Source organism: Zalophus californianus, chromosome 7, assembly GCF_009762305.2.
Source record: "Zalophus californianus isolate mZalCal1 chromosome 7, mZalCal1.pri.v2, whole genome shotgun sequence".
Classification (NCBI taxonomy): domain Eukaryota; kingdom Metazoa; phylum Chordata; class Mammalia; order Carnivora; family Otariidae; genus Zalophus; species Zalophus californianus.
The window spans coordinates 84,727,495-84,750,016 of record NC_045601.1 but is presented as its reverse complement, the minus strand read 5'-3'; the positions used below and the strand labels follow the sequence as shown (position 1 = coordinate 84,750,016).

The following is a 22,522-nucleotide window of genomic DNA, read 5'->3' as shown; positions in this document are numbered from 1 at the left end:
TAGAATTTAGTCATTTCTCCATTATTTATATTGAGGCTAGAATGAAATATGCATACAAATTTATCATCATCCTATCTTCCTTATGGATTGAATATTTTACCACAGTGAAATATACTTCTTTATATTTACTAGAGATTCTTGCCTTAAAGCTTACTTTGGCTGAAATTAATAAGATATGCCAGTTTTCTTTTGCTTAGGGCTTGTATTTTTTTCCTTCAAAATCTGATTACCATTATACTCATTAAAAAAAATTAGGTTAGCACACTTTGTATTTTATTTAGAATATTTAGCTCCTTAATTTAAAGGTAATCACAGTTATATCTGAGTTCAAATTTACTCTTACTATTTGTTTCCTTTCTTTTTCTTCCTGTCCTCATTCCTCTCTTTCTCCTCCATCTTCTTATTCTTCTTTGAGTCAAGTATTTTTGTATTATTCATTTTTCCACTTTATTAATTTGTTAGTTATACATTCTTTTATTTTCTTTTAATAGTTACTAAGAGACTATTAAAATTATCAGAGTATAATAAAAATTGGTATTTTATTGCTTTCTACACGATGCAAAAATCTTAGATCATTCTAACTCTTTTAACTCTTTCCACCTTTTGGGCTGTTTGTCATGCATTTTCATTCTAAATATAATTTAAAACATACAGATCTTAATAACATTGCTATAAAAACAAAATGTTGATTTAGATTTACCCACACATTTAATGTTTCCATTGCTTTTAGCTCCTGTCTACATTGAACCAAGCTTTCACTTGGGTACGTTTTTCTTTTGCATAAGGAGCTGGCTTTCATCTTTATTTTAGAGGATTATATTGTAGGAGAGTTTTCTTAGTTATTTTTCAATTTTGTTTTTATTTTTTGAGAATGTTTTTTTTTTTGCAGCATGTAGAATTCTAAACAATCAGTTATTTTCTTTAATCCCTTTGAAGGTATAATTCTATTTTCTTCTGGCTGATATCATGTCTGTTGAGAAGTTAGCTTTCGGTATTATTGTTGCTCATTTGAAGATAATATGACATTTCTCTTTGGCTGCTTTAAAGATTTCTTTTGTCTTTGATTTTCAGAAGTGCAGTTATGGTGCACATATTGTGATCGATTGATCTATGTATCTATCCATCCATCCATCTGGGAATATGTAGCGATTCTTGAATCTGTAGTTTGATATATTTCATCATTTTGATTTTTTTTCATTTTGAAAATTTTTTGATCACTGTATCTTTATATATTGCTTCTGCCATTATCCTCTGTCTACTCTCCTTCTGGGACTTCAGTTGTTTACTTACTAAAACTATGTGTCTCTCATGTTTCACATGTTATTTTTTATGTTGCATATTTTCTACTTTGCTTTAATCTGGATACTTTCTGTTGACCTATCTAACGATTTGTTATTCTTTCTTCCACTGTATGTAATCTGTCATTAAATCTATTTGTTTCTAAAAAATCAGCTATTGCATCTGATTAATTTTTAAAATTTTTTATAGATTTGATTCAATTTTGTAATAGATGCCAATGTTAGGGTGAAATTCTCCATCTTTTCATCTATTTTTCTGAGCATTTTAATTATACTTACTTTAAAGTCCTTCTCTGATAACTTCAATATCTTGATCACCTATGCATCTATTTTTATTGCCTTTCTTCTATCTTGACTTTTATCATTTTTTTCTTGTCCCTTGGCATTCCTAAAAGCATTTGATTGAAGGCTGAGTAATATGGATGAAAAATATGAGGGCTTTGGCTGTTTAATTCTTCTGGAGAGGATTTACTTTACTATCTCACAGGCAGTTAGAATGCAGGAACCTGGACTGGAATTGATGCAGTTTTGTGAGATCTACTCGAATTTCTTCGTACTCCTATAATACTGTCCTGATCTCACGTGGAAATCGTGGCTGTTTATCAGGAGGAGACCTCCCCTCTTCCTTGGTGGACTCTGAACTCCAATTTTTGTCTCTGTAGTTTTATGATTTTTGCAAGAACTCTGCTCATCTTTCCAGACTCCTAGGCACACTCCCTTCATGTATTTTGTTTCTCTGTGAAATAATTTCCCTTCAAGTCCTGCCTGCCTTGATATCCCTGAACTCCAAGATTTGCCTCCCCAGCCTTGGGAAACTGCCAAGAGCTCATCTTAGGTTCCTATGTTGGAAGTCTCTTTCTAATTTCCTGTTTTCAGCTTAAAAAATCAGCAAATGTCTCAAGTGGAAAAGTGCTACAGAACATAATGTTTACCTCAATGTATTTCTCTCCTCTCTGGAACTCTAGTTTGTCAGGTTCTATCTCTTTGGTGTCTCACTGATTCCTTCCAATAGATGTTTTTGTGTCTTTGTCTAGCTTTTCTAATTGTTCTGGGTGAGAGTTTGGTCATCCCCAGCTATTCTACCAAACTGGAAGTGGAAATCTTTATTACATATTTCTTTCATTATATTTTCAGTTCTAAAATTTCCATTTGGTTCTTTTTTTTTTAAGAAATCTTTACTCTCATTTATTATTTTATTTTTTAAGAGTTTATTTATTGGAGAGAAAGAGAGCGAGCGAGAGAGAGCACAAACAGTGGGGGCGGGGGGATGTGGCAGAGGGAGAAGCAGACTCCCCACTGAGGAGGGAGCCCGATGTGGGGCTCAATCCCAAGACCCTGGGATCATGACCTGAGCTATAGGCAGATGCTTAACCGACTGAGCCACCCAGGCTCCCCCATTTGGTTCTTTGTATCCTCTATTTCTTGGCTGAAAGTTTCTATTTCTCTTTCATTTTTTTCCAAGAGTGATCATAATTATTCATTGAAGCTTTTTTTTTTTTTTTTTTTGACGATAGCCGCTTTAAAATCCTGGTCAAATAATTCCATTATCTATGCCATCTTGGCACTGTGTCTGTTGGATGTGTCCTCTCGTTCAACTTGAGATTTTCCTGCTTCTCGGTATAAGAAGTTATCTTTTATTATATTTGGATAATGTTGATCATTATCTAAATGATCAGTCATACCAGGCTAGACCCTGCATGAGCAAGCACACCATCTCTGCAGACACCTACCCTCCACGAGGGGGAGCCATGTCATTACTGCTGGGTTGTAGTGGTACTCTAATCTCTGCTCAGAGCCCTGACATCAGCTGCCACAAATGACAGGCTAAAGAAGGCACAATTTTTTCTGGGGTGTGTCCGGTGATGTCCAAAAGTTTATTCCTTACATGGCCACTCCCTTCCAGGTCCTTTGGTTAGAGGTCAGGCTTTTTATTTTGTTTTATTTGTTTGCTCATGGATTTTGCCTGTACGTGCTCTTCCTTCCAGCCTGTGAAATTCCCCAGTGCCCAGGATGGGATATAGAAGAGGCAGAAAAAATAAAAAAACAAAATTTGCCAGCTCATTCCTTGATTCCCAAGGTCCTTATAAATGCTCCGTGTTTTTTTTTTTACACCTTTTAGAATCTTCTGATATTTATTTCATGTATTTCGTCCAGGGTTTTTAGTTTTAAGAGGCAGAGAGGAATAGGGTGAAACGTCTGTTCCTTATCTTATCTAGAACTGGAAATCCTCATTATCTCTTAATATTTATCTCCCATTTAAACATTATTTTACAACCTTTTAGTTTTCTAGCTTCATGCAGAATGAAGTTCTTACAGCAATCATGCTCCTGAGCAGAAGGAGCAATTAGGACAAGGTGCTATACAAATGACTTAGATTCTGGCATCTCAGCTCATGCCCAGAGAATTGCACTCTGGTGACCAGAGTTCTTTTGTTTCTTTTATAAAATGAAGTTCACTGTCCTTATTTTTCTGAATATAAAATAAATCTTTGTTCACTAGAGTAAATTTTTAAAATTCCTATTGTTCTTATTTAAGGCTTTAAAATTGCTCCAGATCCCAACTTGCAGGCATAAAAAATATTTTTTGTTTTGGTATATTTCATTACATTATTTGTTTAATTATTGAATAATTTTCTTTTCATTGTAATATGTAATGTCTCGATAGCTTTCTCATTCAAAATAGACAACCACAACAAATTTCTAGACTTCACATTATTCTTTAGCTACCACCTATCTCTTACTTTACCTGCCAATTTGTCAAAACACTTTAGTCTCCACTTCATCATGTGACACTTCCCAAGTTGTGGCTGCCTAGTGCTCTCCATACAACCCTGACTCTGACCTCCATGAGGTCACTGACGACCTCCATGTTTCTAGAGGTAGGGGGCACTTTCTGGACTTTACCTTGCTTGACCTCTGACCGGCAACTGATTACTATTTGACATTTCCTCCTCCTCTTCCTTTTAATCTGAAACAGAAGCAACATCTCTATTTTTTCCCCAGATGATTTTTTTTTTAAGATTTTATTTATTTATTTGAGAAAGAGAGAGAGAGAGAATGAGCAGTGGGGTGGAGCAGAGGGAGAGGGAGAAGCAGACTCTGCTGAGCAGGAAATCCAATGCAGGGCTCGATCCCAGGACCCTGGGATCATGACCTGAGCTGAAGGCAGATGCTTAACTGACTGAGCCACCCAGACATCCCCCCAGATGATATTTTTAATCTTTCTTTTTCTCTTCTTACTATATCAGAAATACAAAATCATAGAAAACCTTCAAATTATACTTAAGGAAAACTGAAATTTGCTTTCCTTATCAATTCTCAGTGTACTTCTCCAGAGGAGGGCATGGTTAGATTACTGCTTGTAATTTCACCAAACAAAAGCTTTATATTTGACATGATAATATTTTCATACACTTAAAAATGCATTTATAATTCATAGTAATTATTTTATTGTCCTTTAACAACCCCCCTTCGGACAATGCTAGCCCATGTCTTAAGAGAGTCAAAGAAAAAAGAGAATTAAGAAATCATTCCCCAGTTTTCTGAGTTTCAAATAGACTATTAAAACTTATGTTAGATAGGGCACCTGGGTGACTCAGTCAGTTAAGCATTTGCCTTCAGCTCAGGTCATGATCCCAGGGACCTGGGATCAGGCCCCGCATTGAGCTCCTTGCTCAGCGGGGAGTCTGCTTTTCCCTCTCCCTCTGACCCTTCCCCCTGCTCATGCTCTCGCTCGAGCACATTCTCTCTCTCGCTCTCAAATGAATAAATAAAAAGCCTTTAAAAAAAAACACGTTAGAGAAATAGTTTTGAGAAGAAAAGATTTTAGTTTTGAATTCATGCTCTTTGAGTTATATACTTTTTCAGTATTTTCTGTTTCACCCAAATGGTGTCCCATCTATATAATTGTGCAATTCAGAAACCAAGAAGTCACCTGAGCACCTCATCCCAACATTCCACTCACTAGAGTCCTATCAATCATATTTCCTAAACATTGCTAGGTTATTCTAGTTTTTTGTCCTCACTACCAACACCCTAATCTAAACTACTAGCATCTCCTCTCTGGACTTCTTGACTTCTTACTATTGTAGATACTATTCTCATATATCTTCACCCAAAACTTATCACACCCATCTATGTGGCTTATCTCAAAATGGCTTCCACATTTGCCACCGGAATATCCTCATGGAGGGCAAATATTATCTTATGGTCCTTTCAGACTCCTCAGAAATTTTTCATTGCTTTAATGGAGAAAAAATATGAATCATGGTTTACAAAGCCCCACATGTTATGCCTCCATTTTAAGCCTCCAGCTTCCTTTTTCATTCCCAATCCCTCACGCTCAGCTTAAGCCAGGCTGGCTTCTCAGTTCGCTTCCTTCTGGTATGGTCAGGACCCATTCACATTCACGGAATCCACTTTCTGTGCTTTCTTCAAATGTTTATTCTTACATAATTTATCTTTTCTGATTTTTTATTATATATTCTGATGATTTTTTTAATTTCCCAAATCTTATTGCTTTGTTACTTTCTAGAATGATTTCCTGTAATTTTCAAATGTAAAATCATATCATTCTTAAGTAATAGTAAATTGTGTTTCCTACTTTAAAATATTGATTCTGCTTGCTTTTTCCTCTCTTGTTAAATTGCATTGGTTAATACTCCTCACTATACTCTGTCATAGTGGAGAGAGCAGGCATTTATTCTGATTTTCTAGTGTTGTGTCATCAGCCATGATTCTGACTTTTGATTTTATCTCTCTTCCAAAAGTCACCCCAATTCCTGATAGCTTTTTTATTCCATGCTAGTTTCACTTCATATGTATCACAAGTAAGGGGGAGAATAGTTGAATATATTCAATCTGGATAATGACAATAATCAACAGTTGATTGCTGTTTATTCAAAATGATTTCTTTATATTAAAATCTCTCTACAATAAACATTTTTCTACTTCAAAGTCTGTGTGCGTTTTAGATGATATCTTCTTAGTGTATATTCTTAAAAGTTATGTTCTGTATCAAATATATGACATTTTCAAAAAGGCTATTGATAAATATGGCCAAATTGATAAATATGGCCAATTCCTTCCTGGAAATTTTCTACTAACTAATAATTCCATCAAAATGGGCTTAATTGTCAAGCTTTTCCTACAATAAAGGAGGTAAACAGTCCTAGGCTGCTAGGTCAGGCTGGCTGCCCATCCTCAGCAACAGTTTCACATCTCCTCCCCTACCTGTCTTCACCATCCATAATGATGCGGACAGGTCAGGCATGATGGGGATACTGGGCTTGACTTAGGAAAACTGTAGACACAGAAGAGCATGCTGACTCCCGGTACAGTAATAACAATATCGGTGTTACTATTTCTATTCCTGTTCGCTTTTGGCACAAATGACAGCCAGTTCTGGAAGAGCTGAACCTGTTTTCCACTACCAACATGTTCTACTAATGATCACTGCAAAAATGCCAGCTGTAGCTACAGAGGGGAAGATTTTTTCGATTTTCTTGCCTTTAGGGACAAAAAGGGGAAAAGAAGGGTACTAAATGAATGGGAATTGGAAGCCAGTTACTTAGACATTCTTCCTTCTCTGGTTTTATAGCTTCACCCAAATCTCTTGTGCTGTACTGCTCGGGATAAAATTTCCCTATTTGCTCTCTAACCAGGTTTTTCTGCTTAAACTGTGGATTACATCCTCATTATATTCAGAAATGGCGTGGGCTGTATCATTATATTCATATGAAAATAGGAGAGGGGTGCCAGCTTCCCTTCTCCTAAACCCCTCTGCCCGCTTGCATTCTTTGGTGTTTCTGAAAGGTTTGCTGGGAGAATCGGTGCCTCAGACAGTCTCCATTTCATGTTCTCTGTTCTCTGGAAGTGGCTCTGATCGGGACCACACTTAGGGCTCACAAATGCTGTTTGGAATTAATATTCAGACCCAAGCTCAGCCAGTGACAAGGCAACTACCTCTCTCTTGGAGCGTTCCTGTGAATGGCAGTGAGGAGGTTAATTGCACTCCACAATCCCCAAGGCCACCTGGCCATGGTGTTCGCATTTATTTCCACCTTGGCCCTGTCAGGTTGATTACGTAGTTAAAACCAAGACTCTTCTGCATAGGTTTCTAGAGCAGTTCAGCTGCTGAGCTGCCCGGAAGCATTAATAACCTGGGATCAGAGTGACAGGAGAGGTCCAGGCCCCAGTCCTCTACTGGGAGCTCCTGCCAATGTCTATCTGTCTTTGAAAGAACAGCTAGAAAATGTGAAATTTGCTCATACCATGTCTTCTTTAATAATAAATATGTGTATGCTCAGTGAGGGCTTACTCTTTTCTAGAGGCCATACATAAATGATCTTCACTTCTCACAGCCTTGCTAGATAGCTATTTTGGTTTTTATTTTTGAGGTGAGGAAAGCGCAGCTCTGAGAGTTTAGGGGTTCCACAGGGCCACCACATGAAGACGGACAGAACCAAGATCTGCTTCAGGATTGCCTGACATCATAAGGTCGGCTCTTCCTCCCAGGAAGCACTTTCTCACAATCTTTGTTAGCAGCTTTGTGAGAGCAGCGAGTGCATCCTGCCCAGTATTAATAAACAACACATAGAGGGAAGCACTGCGAGCCGGGGTTTGGGCCATGGAGAAAGGCAGCTGAGTATGTTAGCCCTGGGAAAGAGACATGGTATTTAAATTTAACTAGAGATTTTAACATGAGAGAAGTTCATTATACTTAAAGCCTATTATTAGTACTTCACAGAAAAGATAAGATCTAAACTGCTCTGCTTCCTCACTGGCTCAGCAGCTTTAACACCTCTCTCATTCTGTTCCACACTGGGAGCAATGTAGGGCCCTCCTCAGATTGTGCCAATCAGATTATGTCATCCCTCCACTTACAAACCTTTAACGATTTTTCATCACCTTAAGGACCAATTCCAAACTCCTTAAAGTGGCAGATTGAATTCTTAACTTTCACTGCTCCCCTCTATTTCCCCATCCCTTCTTTGTCTCCCCATATGAATTTTCTGGAGTTCCTTGAGCAAACCTTCCTTGCCTGTGTCTCTAAGACACTGTATAAGCTGTTGCTCCTGGCAGGAACGTCCTCTCTCCCTGAATTCATCCTGCATTCCTACTACTGTTTTCCATAATACAGTAATTTAGGAGTCACCTACTCTCAGAAGCCCTCCCTGACTGATCATCTGGACTGAGCAGCACACAGCATGCTGAGCTGTGATTTGGTTTACTTGAATTCTCTTGGTCTAGACTATGGAGTCCTTGGGAGTGTGTACTGCTCAGGAGCACATATTAGGCTGCTAATAAACACTGAAGAATCAGGCAAAGGTTGAGTGATCTAATACCTAGATTCTTATTTTCCTTGGTTCAAAGAGGTACAAATCATCTGGATTACCACTTTTCCTAAAAGGGATAATTAATTTTGAATCAGTTCAACTTCAAGTCATTATTGAGCTTTTATTGCAAGCTCTTCTTGGAGTCCTGTTTCTCCAGGGTAAATAAAAATGGTATTGGTTATCTAAAAGATGGGGCTTCAGTAGACAAGGTTACAAGCTAAAGTTTTTGAAACAAGAACCTTGTTTCAAATAATGTGAAACATGTACAGTATGCCAAATTGATCATATTTAACAGTTTATAACATAAACTAAAGCACTGATTCAGTTTGTAAACTGATATTTGCTGTGATACCAGGTGCAAGGAGTGAATGCTAATGTCCTCTGGAGGAGTTAAACAATGTAAGTCAAATATCTGCTTAAAAGATATCTTCATATGAAACAAAGCTTTGAAAACAATATGGTTTAGTTGGCTTCAGATATGTTCTTTTTAAAAATTTTTTCTTCTATATGAAATTAGAGAAAATAAAGTATAGGGCTGGTTTAATGAAAAAATTCAGTTGAGCCTGAAATTAGCATGTGCATAATTCAAAATGCCTTATCATGGACAATACTCTTGTGTCCTGTCATAGATTTAGCTTAAGTGATTTAAAAACATAGGTGCCACTGTTGGGGCACATGGGTGGCTCAGTCGGTTAAGCATCTGCCTTTGGCTCAGGTCATGATACCAGGGTCCTGGGATAGAGCCCCATGTTGGGCTCCCTGATCAGTGGGGAGCCTGTTTCTCTTTCTCTCTCTGCCCCTCCACCCTACTTGTGCTCTGTCTGTCTGTCCTCTCTCAAATAAATAAAATCTTTTAAAATAATAATAAACAAATAAAAACATAGGTGCTGTTGTATTATTTTATACATAAATGTCAAATAGAAGTCGTTGAACCACAGGATGGGACTCCAAGGAGGAAGTCTGGATTTTCAGTGCATATACTACCACAGACTTACTGGTACACAAACAGAATGTGGTATATACTGCACAAATAAAGATAATGACAAGAATAGAGTGTTTCTTACACATTCATGGAGATTCTGTTCACTCTTCTAATTCACAATGTGCTTTTCTTTAGGAGAGTACTTTAACTCCTTAATGCAGAAAGGAATGAAGAGTTTTATACAAACATTTTTCATTTTCAGAATAAATTTTCAAATGTTAACAAATTAAAATAAATATATGGATTGTTTGTACTGGTATTTCACATTTGTGAGTTAAAAAAAACAAATCTTGAGAAAGAACAAAGCTTGAAGTATCACAATTCCAGATTTCAAGCTATACTACAAAGCTGTTATAATCAAAACAGTATGGTACTGGCACAAAAATAGACACATAGATCAATGGAAAAGAATAGAGAGCCCAGAAATAAACCCAGGCTTGTTTGGTCAATTAATCTTCGAAAGAGGCAAGAATATCAATGGGGAAAAGACAGTGTCTGCAACGAATGGTGCTGGAAAAGGGGTCACAGCTACATGCAAAAGAATGAGACTGGACCACTTTCTTTCACCAGACACAAAAGCAAACTCAAAATAGATTACGAACCTAAATGTGAGACCTGGAACTACAAAACTCCCAGAAGAAAACTAGCAGTAATCTCTTCAACACTGGCCTTAGGAATATTTTTCTAGATATATCTCCTCAGGCAATGGAAACAAAAGCAAAAATAAACTTTTGGGACTGTATCAAAATGAAAAGCTTTTGGGCACCTGGGTGGCTCAGTTGTTAAGTGTCTGCCTTCGGCTCAGGTCATAATCCCAGGGTCCTGGGATTGAGCCCCACATCAGGCTCCCTGCTCCGCGGGAAGCCTGCTTCTCCCTCTCCCCCTCCCCCTGCTTGTGTTCCCTCTCTCTCTGTGTCTCTCTCTGGCAAATAAATAAATAAAATCTTTAAAAAAAACAAAAACAAAATGAAAAGCTTTTGCACAGTGAAGGAAACCATCAACAAAACAATAAGGCAACCTACGGAATGGGAGAAGATATTTGCAAATGATCTATCTGATTAAGGGTTTGTATCCAAATTATATAAAGAACTTATACTGAAAAACCACAAATAATCTGATTAAAAAATGGGCAAAGGACCCAAATAGACATGTTCCCAAAGAAGACAGCCGGCCAACAGACACATGAAAAGATGTTCCACGTCACTAATCATCAGGGAAATGTAAATCAAAACCACAATGAGATATCACCTCACACTTGTCAGAATGGCTAGAATCAAAAAGACAAGAAATAACAAGTGTTGGTGAGGATGTGGAGAAAAAGGAGCCCTCGTGCATTGTTGGTAGGAATGCAAATTTGTACAGCCACTGTGGAAAACAATTTGGAGGTTCCTTGAAAAATTAAAATAGAATTACCATATGATCCAGTAATTCCACTACTGGGTATTTCATTTACCTAAAGAAAATGAAAACACAAGTTCAAAACAATATATGCACCCCTATGTTTATTGCAACATTATTTACAATAGCCAAGATGTGAAAGCAACCCAAGTGTCCATCAATAGATGAATGGGCAATGTAGATGAAGATGGGATATTTATACAGACACACACATACATACGCACAATTAAATATTTCTCAGCCATAAAAAAGAATGAGCTCTTGCCATCTGCAATGACATGGATGGAGCTAGAAGACATAATACTAAGTAAAATAAGTCAGACAGAGAAAGACAAATACCATATGATTTCACTTGTATGTGGAATTTAAGAAACAAAACAGATGAACAAACAGAAAAAAGAGACAAAAAACAGACTCTTAAATACAGAGGACAAGCTGGTGGTTGCTGAAGAGTAGTTGGGTGGGGGGATGGATGAAATAAGTGAACCGGATTAAGAGTACACTTACTGTGCTGAGCACTGAGTAATATATAGAATTGTTGAGTCATTATATAAAGAGCTTCTTTCCAAATGGTTTAACCCATGTTTCTCAGCCTTTTTTTTTATTATGTTATGTTAATCACTATACATTACATCATTAGTTTTGGATGTAGTGTTCCATGATTCATTGTTTGCGTATAACACCCAGTGCTCCATGCAGAACGTGCCCTCTTTGATACCCATCACCAGGCTAACCCATTCCCCCACTCCCATCCCCTCTAGAACCCTTAGTTTGTTTCTCAGAGTCCATAGTCTCTCATGGTTCATCCCCCCCTCCGATTCCTCGCCTCTTCATTCCTCCCTTCCTGCTATCTTCTTCTTTTTTTTTCCCTAACATATAATGTATTATTTGTTTCAAAGGTACAGGTCTGTGATTGAACAGTCTTACACAATTCACAGCACTCACCATAGCACATACCCTCCCCAATGTCTATCACCCAGCCACCCCATCCCTCCCACCCCCCACCACTCCAGCAACCCTCAGTTTGTTTCCTGAGATTAAGAATTCCTCATATCAGTAAGGTCATATGATACATGCCTTTCTCTGATTGACTTATTTCGCTCAGCATAACACCCTCCAGTTCCATCCACATCGTTGCAAATGGCAAGATCTCATTCCTTTTGATGGCTGCATAATATTCCATTGTGTATATATACCACATCTTCTTTATCCATTCATCTGTCAGTGGACATCTTGGCTCTTTCCACAGTTTGGCTATTGTGGACATCGGCCCACTCAGCTAGGAAGATTTTATAGAGCTTAACTTTCTGCAGTTTGCACTGAGTTCAAGCTCACATTATTTGTTTCTCAATTATAACAGTATATTATTAGATATGCTTTTGTGAATTACATAGTACCATTCCCCTACCTACCTTGAAAATCACATGTCAGCTTTTGTATACACAGAAATTTACCACCACTTAGCCAATCACCAGCTTAAAAAGATATGCTTTAGATGAGAAATACTTTGATGAAGTCAGCTTCAACCCAGAGTCACGATGCTGTCCTTGTCAAACGGTTTATTAAGGGAGGGAAACCCCATCCTGCAGGAGGGATTGCATGGAATGACTGACAGGAAAGAACTCATGATATATAAGTTCACTTACTCAAAGGGAACAGGACATAAATGGAAATTTGGGAAAGCACTCATTTTACAAATGTAGTTTCAGCTTTTTCCTTGAACTTCAAGAATTTTGGTTTGTCTCTATACATGCTTATATAAAAATATTATGTCCATATAAATCTTCACCTCTAAATATCATAAAACTATTGCTATGTTTTAAAAAATAAAATATTAAAAAAACCTTCATGCTCCAGACTTAGTTACATGGTAAAACTTCATTAAACCTTAGATAGCTAACAATCGTGATTAAAGATTTGAAATTTGAGGAGCGCCTAGGTGGCTCAGTCGGTTAAGTGTCTGTCTTTGGCTCAGGTCATGATCTCAGAGTCATGATCTCAGAGTCCTAGGATAGAGCTCTGCATGGAGCCCTGCATCCACGCTCTGCATCTGGCTCCCTGCTCAGGGGGTGGTTTGCCTCTCCCTCTCCCTCTGCCCCCACGCCCCCCAACTCATGGTCGCATGCACTCTGTCTCTCAAATAAGTAAAATCTGTTAAAAAAAAGATTTGAAAATTTGTAAAGATGAATATTTTAGCCTTTTTCCTCCTTGGGGTCTTTTAATTTGGTAATGTGTTTACTGTTTCATTAGGTAAGCAATGTAATCAGAGATCCATAGTACCTATAGAAATTACTAAGTTTAATGATTCAGGAATTCTCCTGGAGTGAAAATAATAACTAAACTGAATAATCTAAATTGATTAGTTTTACTTGTATCATAACAGCTCTTGGGACCATAATATTAAACCTATCATTTCAGTATTTTCCATTAATTCATTTCATGTATATCCCAGTATCCAAAAGCAATTCTACAAATGCAGTTTACCGTTTCATTTTTTTAAATTGCTTTTGGCTTTGTCCTTTAAAGAGTTTTATCTTTTATAATGCAAAATCATTATGTAAACCTCGTAACAAAATAAAGAGTTATTTCCTTTATCAGGGCCATCTCTCTAATTCCTGAATTATACACTGAAGCAATGTACAGATTGTACTGACATCTGTCAGTGAGTCCACTCTGGCTATCTTATCAAGAATACAGTTGTTAGGCATTGTGAAGGATCTGAATGTGTGAGGCAGAAAATCTGTCCTTGGAGAGTTTACATTCTGTGATTTTCGAGAAGACAACATACAAGATAATTACTTTTGAAAAATGTGTGGCAGGTTGGGGTGATTAAAATATAAAATATAATTTATACATTCAAAAGAATTACAAAACCACATAAGAATACCTGTTTCTTGCTAACACTTTTTTTAAACACGAAGATACTATTGGCTAGTTTGATTGACTTAACTTTTACTGACTTTTAACTGTCTTGAAATTACATTTCTCACCCTGAAAATGTTAAAATTATATATATATGCCCAAGCATCTGAGAGCAATTCCAATAAAGGCATTACCAGTATAGAGTTACCTTAACATAAATGTATGATTTTTAAGGTGAAACATTTGAAGGAAAGTACACTAATGACTTCTAGTATATCTGTTTAATATATGTTTATAATATTTGCATTAAATGTGTATATATATATTTATGTAATGTGTGCATACTTGTATGATAAAATACAATATTATTTCATCGGTACAAATAAGATTCCATAGGGATGGGATTTGTATAACAGAAGGAAGGGTTAGGACATTCCTGAAAGAGAAAAAAAAAGCAAGAAAGAAAAAAGAAAATAGTGGAAGGAACTAAATGATATATCCAACCATAGGGAAGAGACCAGTGAGCCCTTCAAAAGATGATTAGAAAGTGATGATGACACATTTGATACAGAGGGTAAAAGGAGGGGGAGAAAATCAAACAACTGAAAGTTTTCTAGCTTGGGTTATTATGCCCATAACAGAATGAGAGGTGTTGACTCCAAAGTAAAGATAGTGAGTTTTGTATTTAGAAACATTGCATAACATAATTCGGAAGCTATAAAAGACTTAGTTATTACCTAGTTAGACCTCTCTCTCTCTCTCTCTTTTAAGAAAACAAATAGGGAAAATATTTGACCAAAAACATAAAGCCAGCCAAGAGAGGCAGAAGCCAACCCTTAATAATATGGAATATGAGTATACCTTTCAGAAGAGAGGAGACATTCTAGTAGTGGGAGTGGCGATTTGGAGTAAAATAAAAAGTTGGATGGGAGAAGTTTACCTATATTCATTGGTGAAGGTAGAAACTCAGAGTGTCAGAACTTCCAGAGGGTAGGAGATTGAACAACTAGGCAGAGTGGAGGCCCAGAACACTGCCACACCTCCTAGAGAAGAAAGTGGAAACCATGGAGTCAGATCAGTAACTTTCTTATTTTAAAGTTAAAAAAAAAGATTAAAAATTAAAATATATAGATGTACACATCCATAAACACAAATAAAATAAAAACACTAAAACAATAATAATTCTATAATATTAAGGAAATTGAATTTATAATTTTAAAACTCTCAACGGAGAAATCTCTGGGCCCAGATGTTTTCACAGGTGAATTCTACCAAATGTTTAAAAAGTAATTAACATCAATTCTACACAATCTGTTTCAGAAAACGGAGAAGAGAACACTTCCCAACTCTTCTTATAAAGCTAACATTACCCTAATATCTAAAAGAGACAAACAGTACAAAAAAAGAATATAGATCAATGTCCCTTATGAATAGAAGTAAAAGTTCTTAAAATATAAAAGTAGAATTCAGCAACATATAGTATATAATATTAATAAAATAGTTTGTAATAAGAATTATTCACCGTAAACAAGAGGGGTTTATTCCAGATATGCAAGACAGCTTCAATATTCAAGAATTAACCAATCAGTGTAGTCTATCATAGTAACAGAAGAAAAATCACATGATCATATCAATCAATCCAGTAAAAGCATTTGACAAAATTCAACACATATTTATGACAAAATTCGCAGTTAAAAAAAAAAGGCACAGAGGAGAATTTCCTCGTCTTGATAAAGAATATCTATTTTAAAAAAACCCTACAACTATCATTATACTTAATGGTGAGACTGGATGCTTTCCCCCTAAAATTAGGAAGAAGGTAAGATGTTCATATTACCACACTCATTCAACATAATACTGGAAGTTCTGGCCAGTGCAGTAAGGCAAAAAAATGAAATAAAAGACATATGAATCAGAAAGGAAGAAATAAAATTGTTCTTATTGTTCTTATTTGCAAATGGCATGATTATCTACATAGGGAACCACGAAGAATGTACAAAAAGCTTTTAAATTTTGTTCATAAGCTTTAAAATTCATATAGATATGCAAAGGACCCAGAATAGTAGAAACAATCTTGAAAAAGAATAGTGTCAGAGGACTCACAATTTCCATTTCAAAACTTATTATAAAGCTATAGTAATCAAGCCAGTGTGGTACTAACATATAGAAATCAAGATCAACAGAATGGAATTTAAAGTCCAGAAATAAACGTTTACATTTATGGTCAACTGGTTTTCAAAACAAGAGTGTCAAGATAATTGAATTGGGAAAAGAATAGTCTTTTCAACAATGGTGCTGAAACAAGTGAATATATGTGTGCAAAAGAATGAATTTGGATCCGTACCTTCCCCCTACCTCATCATACACAAAAATGAACTAAAAAATGATCATAGCCCTAAATGTAAGAGATCAGGCTATGAGCCATTTGAGGAAAGCATAGGATTTGTGATCTTGGATTAGGCAATGGTTTCATAGATACTATATCAACTTACAATGACAAAAGAAAAAGTAGATATATTGGAATTCATCAAAATTAAAACATTTGTGATTCTAAGGATACTATCAAGTATTTGAAAAGATAACCCACAGAACTGGAGACAATATTTGTAAGTCATATCTGTTGAGGGACTGATATTCAGAATATATAAAGAACTCTCACAATTTAACAATGAAATAGTAATAACCCAACTAAAAAATGGGCAAGGTGTTTGAAGAGACATCTCTCCAAAGAAGGTACTATACAAATGGCCAAGAAGCAAATGAAAAGTTTCTTACTGTCATTACTTTTTAGGGAAAAGCAAATAAAAGCCATAAGGAGATACCACTTCACACTCACTAGGAAGGCTACAATAAAAAAGATGGGACCATAACAAGTATTGACAAGTATTTGGAGAAATTGGAACCCCCCATACATCATTTGTGGGAATGTGAAATGGTGGAGCCACTTTGGAAAATAATTTGGCAGTTCTTCAAAAAGTGGAACAGAGTTACCATAGACCCAGCACTTACACTTCTAGGTATATACCCAAGAGAATTAAAAACATGCCCACACAAAAATTTGTACACAAATGTTCATAGTAACATTATTTATGATAGCCAAATGTGGAAATAATCCAAACGTCCATCAATTAATGGATAAGCAAAATGTAATATATCCAAACGTTGGAATATTATTTGGCCATGAAAATTAATGAAGTACTAATTCAAGCTACAATGCAGATGAATCATGAAATATTATGCTAAATCAAAGCAGTCAAACACAAAAGTCCTCAATTATATAATTAATTCCTTTATTTTAAATGTCCAGAATAGGCAAATCCATAGAGACAGAGTAGATTTGTGGTTCCCAGGGCCTCTAGGGAAGAAAAGATGGGGAGTGACTGCTAATTAAGGTGTGGTTTCATTCTGGGGTAATGAAAATGTTCTAGAATTGCAGAGTGGTAATTATTGTACAACTGTATGAATATACTAAAAATCACTGAATAGGACAATTTAAAATGGTGAATTTTATGACATGTGAATTGTATCTCAATATGTTTCATTAAAATAATAAACTTAGTCATATAGAGCCTTTAAAAATTCTCAATTTAAAAATTTTTATGTAATATCATATATTAATTAGAAGACTAACATGAACTGCCTGTGGTGTAGACACTCCTCCACATCTAATCTTTCCACATTAGAGAGAAAACATGAGTTGTTGAATTAGATAATTGAAAACTTTATACAAAGAAACACTAAGTAATACCAAGGTCTATTTATATTTACCAAACAATTGTTACTGATTTTAGTTTCTAATACCTTGGAGTAAAATAAAAGCATTGTAAATTTGGAATACCTCACAATATTAGATTTCCAATTTTCAAATTAACAGTAAGCTAATTATAAAACATCCTGAGTGGGACGCCTGGGTGGCTCAGTTGGTTAAGCATCTGTCTTTGACTCAGGTCATGATCTCAGGGTCCTGGGATCGAGCCCCCACATCAGGCTCTTTGCTTGGTGGGGAGCCTGCTTCTCCCTCTGCCTGTTGCTTCCCCTGCTTATTCTCTCTCTCTCTCTCTCTCTCTGACAAATAAATAAATCTTTGAAATAAATAAATTAATTAATTAATTAAATAAAACATCCTGAGCACTGTAAGTATCCTACCTTTTTAAAATCAGTGGGAATCTGGTAAGTCAATACATACTTTCATTATTTCAAACTTTCACTTAAGAACTTTGAATATCTTTTTGGCACGAACAGATTCAGAGTTATGAACATTTATTAACATATAAACAACAAACAGATATTATAAAAAAAATACATACATCTTCTCCAGATTAGATGAATCATTCTTGCCTCATGAAAAAGTCCTGTGCTGAGGTGACTGTATTTCTCATGATGATAATCATATTGATAGTTTTGATAGTTTATGATAACCAAAACAAGCCTTCTGTGTTGTTCTTGATCTTTGTTTTTTCTGTTAATTTGTTTTACTGTCTATTATGTGAAAATAAGGAGGGAAGGGACTGGCATAATTGAGTTGGTCAGTGGTTTGTTTCACTGCCACAGGCCTGCTATTTTGGATTTCAGAAGAAACCCGTGTGCCTCCATCTCTGTTGGCCTAGTCTATGTAACTAGGCCAGCATTTTGTTTATTCTTTTTAGTGTCGAAGTCCTTCCTGGACAGCAAGCCCTGCTCTTCACATCTTGCTTAACTCTTACAAGTAAACATGAAAAAATACTGATCTCCGTTGGAACCAAGTCTAAATTTACAACATCCCTGAATAGGATTCCTGGTAACACCTTGCATCTTTGTTCTCCTTCCATGCGCTCCCCCCAGCCCCCGCACACGTGTATATGCACGTGCACGCACACACACACACACACACACACACACACACACACACACACACTGACCTAGTACAGTTTCTCTGTTCTTCCTTATTCCATCTGCTTTCCTTTTCTTCTGATCCATTGTTTCGGGGATAAAGTACACGTGGTAGTTGTTTTCTAAGTATTCCATGGTTTGAGATGTTGTCCACGTTCTTTCCAGTGCTCTCCATAAATCTGTGCAATGTCTAGTCAAGTTTAAGGCTGTTGTAGCTGAGACTATTTTACTTCATTAAAGAAGTGGTATGTTTATTGGATCTCAATGGGCTTATTCCATCCAGAGATGTGGAGAAGGGTTTATACTATAGCAGCAAAAGTCAAGACATGGGAAGGCCCTTTGCAATTTTTAAGAAAAGAAAGTAACTTTGTTAAAGCAGGGATTGGGTATGTTGGACACTAGAAAAGCAAGCAGGGACAAGAGTGTTGGGGACAGCTTGTATCCCATACTGAGAAATGTGGGAAGGCAATCACCCTTAAGCAGTGGAGGATCTCTGAGTGTTTGGTAACAGTCAAATATAACAAGAAGATACTTTGTCTCTGTATTATTTTGGTGCCTTTTGATGGCTTCTAAATCTATTCTCAGTTTGAAGCATATGGTCACACGAAACTAATTTTCTTCCCTTGAAATGATTATTTCATGTTTTAAAACCATCATTAATTTAATTTTATACAACTCTAATGGTTATCATGAGTCACATTCATTATCACCATTTTTATTATATAAGTTTTTGGGTTAAATATTAACTAGGCTTTTAAATTTCTAGCTAAATATTTTATCGCAGATCCTTTGATTTCATGGTAGTTGTTTCATGGTAGTTGTTTTGCAGCCATGACTGAACAACCTGAATGTTTCAAAATTTTTGGCATAAAGGCTGCATAATTTAGAGAAAGAGCTTCTTTAAAAATTAAAAAAAAATTGACAATTTACAAACATAAAATTGCTAAATGAAACTAATACAAAACTCTTAGGAATCACAGTGATCAGATTGTCAAGATTGATTAATTTGCAAATCATAGCCACATAAGCAGGTGTCTTTTAGTCATGGGCTCCCTGTCATATTTCTTCTGACACAGTTTTAATAAGATTCTGACAGGATCCAGAGAATCAGTTTCGATCACTGCCACTCTATTTTCCCTTCAACCCATTTAGGTAATTATTAACTTAGCTATGCTAATTATCTTCACTCTATTTATGAGCAGTCTCTAGAACATTCTCAAATGGAAGTGATCTCTACCTCTCTTTAAGTCCCAGATGTTTCAATTGTCACTCATTATATCTTTTGCTTCCTACTTAGTGTCTAGTATACCTCATATGTACACCTTATATCTTTAATTACTGATAAGCTACTTGAAGTCCAGATCATGTTTTGTTTTGTTTTGTTTTTCCATCCCCTATTCTGCTTAGGAGAGCATCAGCAGAGAGTAGGCACTCAAGTGTCTTTGAACAAATGAAGGATATATTTTTCTCATTATCCTCTTTTAAGATTCTCTCTTACAGCAACCTTGGTTAAAATTCCTCCTTTCAGCCATGCACGGAGATTCCTTTAGAAATTATTAGCACATATATATTTCAATGTAAATTAGTGAATATCTACTTAGAAAAAAAAGAAAAGACCCTCAAGGAGATAGATAGATAGATAGATAGATAGATAGATAGATAAATAGATAGATAGATAGATGATAGATAGATAGATGATAGATAGATAGATAGGTAATATATCTGTTGATAATAGTAGATTATTTGTAATCTTTCAAAAACAAAGATCATGAAGTTAGAGGTTGTCACAGATATATCTTACACATTTTTGTTACTAATTTTTGGAAAATTGAACTAAAAGAAATTTTCAAAGAATGACTAGAAACCCATCTATTTCAAATAAGCAATCTTGGTTTGTCTGTTTTCACAAAAAAAAGAAAGAAAGAAAAAAGTGTCTTTTTTGTGCTACTTTGATCTTTGAAAGAGAACCTTTTATGACTTTTGTGTACAGAAAATTCAACAGCATACAATTAGCCCAGTTTGGTGGCCAGTTCCTTAGCCCTTGCCTTTTCCAACTTGGCAATGTGAGCCACCGCCTTTGGACTTAGAACACTGCCTCCCCAATGATAGCAGATCTCATTATATCTGTCGCTGTATTTGGTCCTGATAGCTTCTACCTGCTTAGTCAGAGTTCCTTTGTCTTCCAAGTTAACCTGTTAACCTTAAGGTGACAGTGGTTCACGTCTTCCTGTGGACCAGACACTCCAGCCTGGTCTTCCCCTTGATAAGGCAGTAGGGAACCCCCATCTTTGGACACAGGACAGGCAGGAAGACAGCCAGCTCAAGGGGATCCACAGCGTGTGCAATAACTACCAGCTGAGCCTTCTTGTTTTCCACAAAGGTGGTAACAGTATTAACCCCAGCTCGAAGGACAGGCGGCCTCTTGGTGGGGACATCCCATTTGCCAGCAGCTTTCTTCTCAGCCTGGGGCAACAATCTCTGCTTCTTCTCTTGGTTGTATTTGTGGGACAGCTCAAGCAGTTGTGTCGCTGTTTGGTGGTCCAGGGCCTGGGAGAACTGGTTAATCACGGGAGGCACTTTTTGACTTATATAGAGAATAGCCCTTTGCCACTGCAGCCAGATGCACCGGGGCCACTGGACAAATCAGATGAGGATGAGGTTGCTTTTGGGCTGGGTGTCCTGTCTGATGCCAGATTTCTTGGGCCTTTTCTCAAACAGGGGATTGACCACCTTCTTGGTCTCCTGTTCCTTTACGATAGCAGGGATTGGGGCTACCTTCTTCCCCTAAGCCTTCTTTCCTTTCAGCATCTTGGATGGCTTGAGCCATCTACTTTGATTTTTTAAAAATTTTTCTTATTTGAATATAGTTGATATGCAATGTTACATTGGTATCAGGTGTATAACTTCGTGGTTTAACAACTTCATACATTATGCTACGTTCACCACAAGTGTAGTTACCATCTGTCCCATTAATCACTACTACAATATCATTAACTGTATTCCTTATCCTCTTTTTATTCCCATGACTTTTTATTCCCATGACTTTACTTATTCCATAACTGGAGGCCCTTTCCCCTTTCCCTGTTTTGCCCAACCCTTCTCTCCCCTCTGTCAACCATCCGTTTGTTCTCTGTATTTAGAGTTATGATTCTGCTTTTAGTTTATATATTCTTTTTTTTAAATTCCATTTATGAGTGGAATCATATGCCATTGTACTACTTTTGATTGATATCATTAACAGATGGGTTTCTTTAAGTTAGGGTCACAGATCAAACTTATTCATGTTGCTTTCTCTAATCGAAATTTTGATTTCGGTTCACAGTTTAAACAACTTTATTTTTAACTTATTTAAAGGTTGGTTGATTTAACTGCTTCAAACTTTTGAAACTCTCAGTTCTATATAAAGTATATGGCTCGTGATCGCAGGATATATCCAGCCGTTGCAATTGTTTTTAGTGCCTCATTGCCAAGTGACATAGAGGAGGAATTTGATGGCAGGCTTTGGAATTCTTTTTCTGTAAACCAATATGCAACACATTCCAAAATAAAATATCTAATATGCCCATAACTGGTAATGAATTTAGGATACACAATATTATTGCTACATTTATAAGTTACCCAAGAGAAGGAAGCAAATTCTAGATCTTACTGATCTTCATTAAGATTTAATAGGTAACCTTGTTACCCCAGGGCTTTCTTGGCTGGTGAATAATCTTGGCTGATGGGAAAAGATTCTTTTGAAACGTTGTGGATTTGTTTCATAATTTAAATTAGTCA

The 22,522-nt window shown here is 36.4% G+C and overlaps 1 pseudogene; it reads right to left on the bottom strand.

Moving 5' to 3' along the window:
- Window positions 1-20,754: 20,754 nt before the first annotated feature.
- LOC113926712 lies at window positions 20,755-21,559 on the bottom strand (annotated as a pseudogene).
- Window positions 21,560-22,522: the final 963 nt, after the last annotated feature.